This window comes from Mirounga angustirostris, unplaced genomic scaffold (genome assembly GCF_029215605.1).
Source record: "Mirounga angustirostris isolate CCGP_5_RB_7025 unplaced genomic scaffold, mMirAng1.0.hap1 SCAF_13, whole genome shotgun sequence".
NCBI lineage: Eukaryota > Metazoa > Chordata > Mammalia > Carnivora > Phocidae > Mirounga > Mirounga angustirostris.
This window is the reverse complement of record NW_026991721.1, coordinates 84,422,366-84,428,392: the sequence shown is the minus strand read 5'-3', so window position 1 is coordinate 84,428,392 and position 6,027 is coordinate 84,422,366. Positions and strand designations below refer to the sequence as shown.

The following is a 6,027-nucleotide window of genomic DNA, read 5'->3' as shown; positions in this document are numbered from 1 at the left end:
GGTAAAGGAAGAGGCCCTAGAAGTATAAAGACATACCCCTTTAGGGTTTCAGTTATGCACTGTCTGATGCTGGGCCTGCCAGTGTAGTTGCTCAACAAATGTTTGTTGATTGGGTGGGCACACGCAGCAGCAAGGACCCAACGTTCTTGTGAGAGAAGCCAGAGCCCAGGTGAGTACGCCTGGCCCACTGATGGTGCTGCAGGTGTCTGTGAGGAGGTTCGTCCTTTGAAGTGGATGGAGATTGAAACTCAGACAGCTGTCCAGGGCCAATCCCTCCCACTGCAGGACCTGCCTCTGATTGCTAAGGACAGGGGAGAGGGGACTGCAACTGAAAGAAACAATGAAGGACATGAAGTTGAAAGAGGGCTGGGATGAAAGTCTTAAGAGACTGAGGAGGAGCAGACAGTCCTGCTTTTGTAACAGGTTGTAGGGAGCAATTCTCCTCAGGTTAGACTGCAACATCACTGACATCCACCCTCTGTTGGTGACTTTGGCCCAGAAGGACTTCACCAGGTATTCACGAGCAGAGCCAAGACACCTTCATGGAGCTTTACAAACTTAGGGCAGAAGAGAAAGAAAATAAAGGGGCCCCATAGTAGCTGAGAGGGCCAGGGAATACAGCAGTAAGCAAGCACTTTCTAAGGACTTCCATAACCAGTTATACGGGACTTTTCATTATAAAGGGAGATTTTGACAGGTTAAATAGAAGTAGGCAGAGCCTGAGTAATGCTGGTTATCCTATTACTATGGTGCTCTTTTCCCCTTTGCTAATGCAAGCCAAGAAACAAATTATATATATATATATAAATATATATATTATATATATAAATATATATATATATATTATGTGCATTCATGGAGTGAGGAGATAGTCTGAAAGCGAAAAGAAGAAATGCAGAAAGGAAAATGACTCATTGACAGAACAGGTGTGCCAGCTGAGACACAAGACAAAATGGAGTATACCTGGCCACTTATAGCTCAGGAAAACATGGTGGGACAAAACCTCACTATGCTAGGCCAATCAGTGGGCTCCCAGGAGTAGGTGAGACCCTATATGATGTCAGTGGGGGCAGGACTATGAAGAGGTAGGACTTTGAATGTTCACTGGTATTTTCTGGAACATCCTTTGCCAAAAGTTTTGAATATCAATGCCTATCTATTCTCTGGGATATTTGTCTTGGGAAGGAAATATCGTATGGGGCTGGTATCTGTATGTATATATACATGTGTGCATGTATATTTATGTACATAGGTAGACTAAGAGCAAATAAAAAATCTTTTAAAATACCTGTTCTGTGTATGACAAAATATTGATGATATACTTGGTAAGACCAGAGAAGAACTAAAAAAAATAATAACTAAAGCAATTAAATATTTGAATAGAACTTCAAGATAGCAATGAAGGAGGTGTTACAGAAGACATAGACAAAAAATTATTTTTTGAGAACTTTCCGTATTTCATCACTGGTTCACATATATCATTTCTTCTGATTCTGTGAGAACACTGTGAGGTGGATAGAGTATCACAGTCCCATATTATAGATGAGCAAACACATTGGGAGGGTAAAGGGATTGTTGAGAGTAAGTGGCAGGTGGAGAACTGAACCTAGGTTTGTAGACTCAAAATCTTTTGCTCTTGTGCTATTGCACTAATAAGCAGTGACATTTTCTACCTTATCTCTCATTTTATCTTTTTTATATAAAACATTTTATATCTTATATGCATTATATATTTTAGATATCACCATTCTATCAGAAAATCTGGGTGTTATTCTGATAGGAATAGAAAGTCCACTTTTCCTGAGAATGGCATTTATTGATGCATAGCCTGTTTCTCTGTGATTTCCAATAAAGCTTACGGACATAAAGTTTTTCAAGAATATTACTGGGAATAAGTTTAAGGTGATATTTTAGTTGTTATTCTGAACACCCTGTGTCCACTTTGACTTTGTGTCCCACTGATGACAGCTACCACTTCCCTTGGAAGTTTAGAAGACACCTGACTCCCTGGTGTAGAGGCGGGGGGCACTTCTGGAAGGTGGTGGAAGAAAACTTTTAAAAAAGCTTGGGTGGTGCTCGCTTTGACAGCACATTTACTAAAATTGGAATGATGCAGAGAAGATTAGTGTGGCCCCTGCACAAGGATGACACGTACATTCGTGAAGCATTCCATATTAAAAAAAAAAAAAAAAAGAAAGCTTGGGTGGCTGTGCTGGGCATGGAGATGCAAGGGAGGATTTGTTGCCCTCGGTTCTGGGAATTATGTCAATAGACAGCCTCCAGCCCTTAGCCCCTTTGGGAGTTGCCTCACCAGCGGGCACACATTCCAGGGGATTGCCCACTTCCAATGACCGATCAAGGCAGAGGGTAAAAGTGCAGCTATTTGGGCCCATTCAGGCCAACTCTAAGGGGTTATTTGCTCCAGCATTCCCTGTGGAGTTGACTGAAGCTGCTGGACCTGCATTGCAGCCGGTCTTTTCCCTGTGCCCACTCCTGCTTCCTTTCTCTCCCTTCCAGAGATGTGGATCCCAGGGGCGTTCCCTGTTTAACACCCTGAATCCTAAACTCTTTCTCAGAGCCTACATCTTGGAGAACTTGAACTGTAACAATTCAATTTATCTGTACTTTCTTTTGGAGCAGGGGTAGGTAATTTTCTATAAAGGGCCAGATAGTAAATATTTCAGCCCTTGCAGTCCAACCCTGGCTTTGTAGTGTGAAAACAGCCATAGATAATATGTGGATAAATGAGCATGGCTGTGTTCCAATAAAACTTTATTTACAAAAAGAAGCGCTTGGCTGGATTTGGCCTGTGGATGTAGTTTGCCAGAGAATTACTGATTACTGAGAATTACTGATTCATTTCAGATGATTGGAGAATTCTGGCGAATTCCTGATTAATTTCTTCATGCCCAATATTGCCTGAGTTACAAAGCAGCTCATTATTGTGCATAGTGAGTGCTGAATGCAGGATAAAGCAGTAAGATACACTCTTAACAGAGCTAACAGCCCACAAATACAGTTTCAACATAAGACAGATTTATGATCTAATGCTAGAAGGTACTTTTAGAGGTTATCTTCTGCTCTAGGCAGAACTGTTCCCCTTTAGCCTGGTTCATTAGCAACTTGGCATCCCCTTCTCCGGATCCATGGAGATGGAGAAAGAAGACTCCCAAAGGGAAGAGTGAGGGAAGGAAAGGGCCAAGGCCTCTGCCAGCACCTTTTTTTTTTTTTTTTTAAGATTTTATTTATTTATTTGACAGAGAGAGACAGCAAGAGCAGGAACACAAGCAGGGGGAGTGGGAGAGGGAGAAGCAGGTTTCCTGCCAAGCAGGGAGCCCGATGTGGGACTCGATCCTAGGACCCTGGGATCATGACCTGAGCTGAAGGCAGACGCTTAACGACTGAGCCACCCAGGTGCCTGCTCTGCCAGCACTTTTGCATATGTTATTTCTCTTCTTTCACACAAACTGTGTGTATTTATGTCCCCATTTTGCATAGAAAGTGATTGCCTCAGAGAAGGTAAGGAGGCTGCTCTGCAGAGCTTGTAAACATTGGAACTGATTTTAAACCCAGGTATGTGGGACTCGAGAGACCGTGCCCTTTCCAGTCCTCCAGGCTGACCTGTCGGCTTGGCCTTGGATTGGAGATAGTTCTTTAAACTTGATCATTTCTGCCTGAGAGGGCTTGGCACAAAGAGCTGGATCCTAGACCAGCTTTCATGGCTCTGTTCCTGGGTTTCATTGGAGGCTGAGTTTCCACATTTTTGCCATTAGCCAGGTCTGGGCCATGGCATCTGATGAGTTGAAGCTGTTGGATGCCTGGGACCAGCTGGTTGGTGCTGGCTTTGAAGTTCACTTTCAATCCTTGCAGGTATGAGCATGGTGGGGGCCCTGCACCAAGTCTTATCACCTTCCTTCTGTCAGGCAACTGTCATCACCCCACAGAGCTTTTATTCACAGCCTGTTGTCAGGAAGCTGGCCAATTCCTTGGGAAGGTGAGAGAGGAAATTAGGAGGCTGGGGGCTGGGAGGAATCATGCTATCGTTATGCTCTTACCTTAGGGCTGATGGAAATAACACTGCTCTGGCACCTGGAGAGCTGGCTGGAGCCCAGGCTCTGCTGCACGTAAGCAGCGTGGTCCTGGGTGAGTCCTGTAATGTCTTTGAACTGCTCTTCTCACCCGTGTAAGAAGGATAAATATTCTAGCTTGCCTACCTACTGCATGGTGCAGTTGTAAGGATCAACTTGAGTGACACATGAGAGAAAGCAGCTGGAGAAGAAGCCAAGGGCATAGTCCGGTGGTTCTCACACGTCAGTGTACGTTAGAACCATCTGAAGGGCTTGATAAAACAAGAGTCCTGGGGCTACTCTCAGAGTTTCTAACTCAGTAGACCTCTGGTGGGGCCTGGGACTTTGCATTTCTAACAGGTTCCTTACTCATCCTCCAAGACCTTTTTCAAGTTGTTTTTCCCATGAAACCTTTCTTTGGTAGCGCAGGTCCGGCTGGTCTCACCTCTGAACTTTGAAACTGGGCTGTCCCATGGTTTGTACTCCTGTGTAATGGCACCCATGATGAGCCCAGTGGGGGCTGCCTGGAGTGCTCTCTTGGGCAGGTTGCTGGAGCCACATCCTGGCTCAGGGCAGAGTGCCGGCACTTACTCACTTAGGTGTGGACAGGGAGGTGGCGGTGTGCATAATAGATATTTGTCATCCCTGACTTAAGAGACTCGGCTGTATTTTCTGTGTGCTAGGCTTGCCTTTACAATTAAATTATACACTTCTTGATGACAGATACAATGTCTTTTACTGCTGTCTCTTCTGTGGTACTTGGCTTAGAACAAATCACCCTGAGCTCTGAGTTCCCTGAGCACAGGGCCATCTGTGTCCTGTTCGTTTTGACTTCTGAAAACTAGCACAGTGCTGCTAGGCCATGGCAGTGGCTGCAGATATTCTTTGCTCAGTCAAATAATACTTTTCGAATACTGGAAGAATATTTCTCAAGTTTTTGTTCTGGTCACAAATCTAACAACTACAGACATGAAGCACTTTCAACTTAATCTACGTTATTGACACGCTCTGCACTATTTCCTTAAGCCTAGGCAATCAAGAAACCAGTAAGTCAAGCCTTGATTTGCAGTGTTTGTCCATTTTTGTGGTGAAGGCACTTCCGCCCTGTTAATTTCAAGCTCCCAGGTTGATACCACTGAATACAGAGCTGGGAAGAGGTGCACAGCAGCATCCTTCTCTACAGTTTTTCCACCATGCACATACAGTAGATGGAAATAAACTCAAAGCACAAGTGACTGTAAACTTATTAGGAAGTGATGGGTTTTGAGTATTTATTATTACCTTTTACAAATATTATTGACTTGTTCATAAGTTTGCATGATTTAATTATTAATAATGGCCGTGTTTAACCCCTGGTTTGTATAATTCCTGAAGCTTTAACAACTGGTTCGCATGAAGTTTTCTTTAGCACACCCCTGGATGAATTGGTATAGATCTGCAGAAGTTAGAATTTTTTTTAGTTGCAAGTCATAAAATCTTAACCTAAATTGCCAAGAGAGATAATTTTGCCTTACAAAATTTAAAGCGTACAGAAGGGTAAGGTCGGTCTGGCATCAGGCCAGGTGTCATTAGGACCTATTCTCTCTTTCTGTCCTCTGTGTGGTGTCAAGATGCTTGCCTACAGCTCAGGCCTCATTGTCCAAGGTTTCAGTCATCCAGAGGAGCAAGGACTTGGCCCATTGGCTCTGATTATGTTCTGTGTTTGGCTCTGAACCAGGCACCGGAGTGGGGGAAGTGTGAGGCTCTCTGCCACAGTCTGATTTATCTCCCTTCACCATCAGTTCATATGTTGAAACTTTAACCTCTAGTATGATGGTATTTGGAGATAGGGGCCTTTGGGAGGTAGTTAAATTTAGATGTGGCCACGAGGATAGGGTCCTCATGATGAGATTAGTGCCTTTATAAGAAGAGACCAGAGAGCTTCCTCCTTCTGCCATCTAAAGATGTAATGAGAAGGCAG

At 44.0% G+C, this 6,027-nt stretch overlaps 1 non-coding gene across 1 annotated transcript; it reads left to right on the top strand.

Moving 5' to 3' along the window:
- The first annotated feature begins 2,072 nt into the window (after positions 1-2,072).
- LOC123858053 (U6 spliceosomal RNA) lies at positions 2,073-2,179 on the top strand. The gene has a single exon (XR_006794021.1). It is a non-coding gene; the product is annotated as a U6 spliceosomal RNA (small nuclear RNA).
- The last annotated feature ends 3,848 nt before the right edge of the window (positions 2,180-6,027 follow it).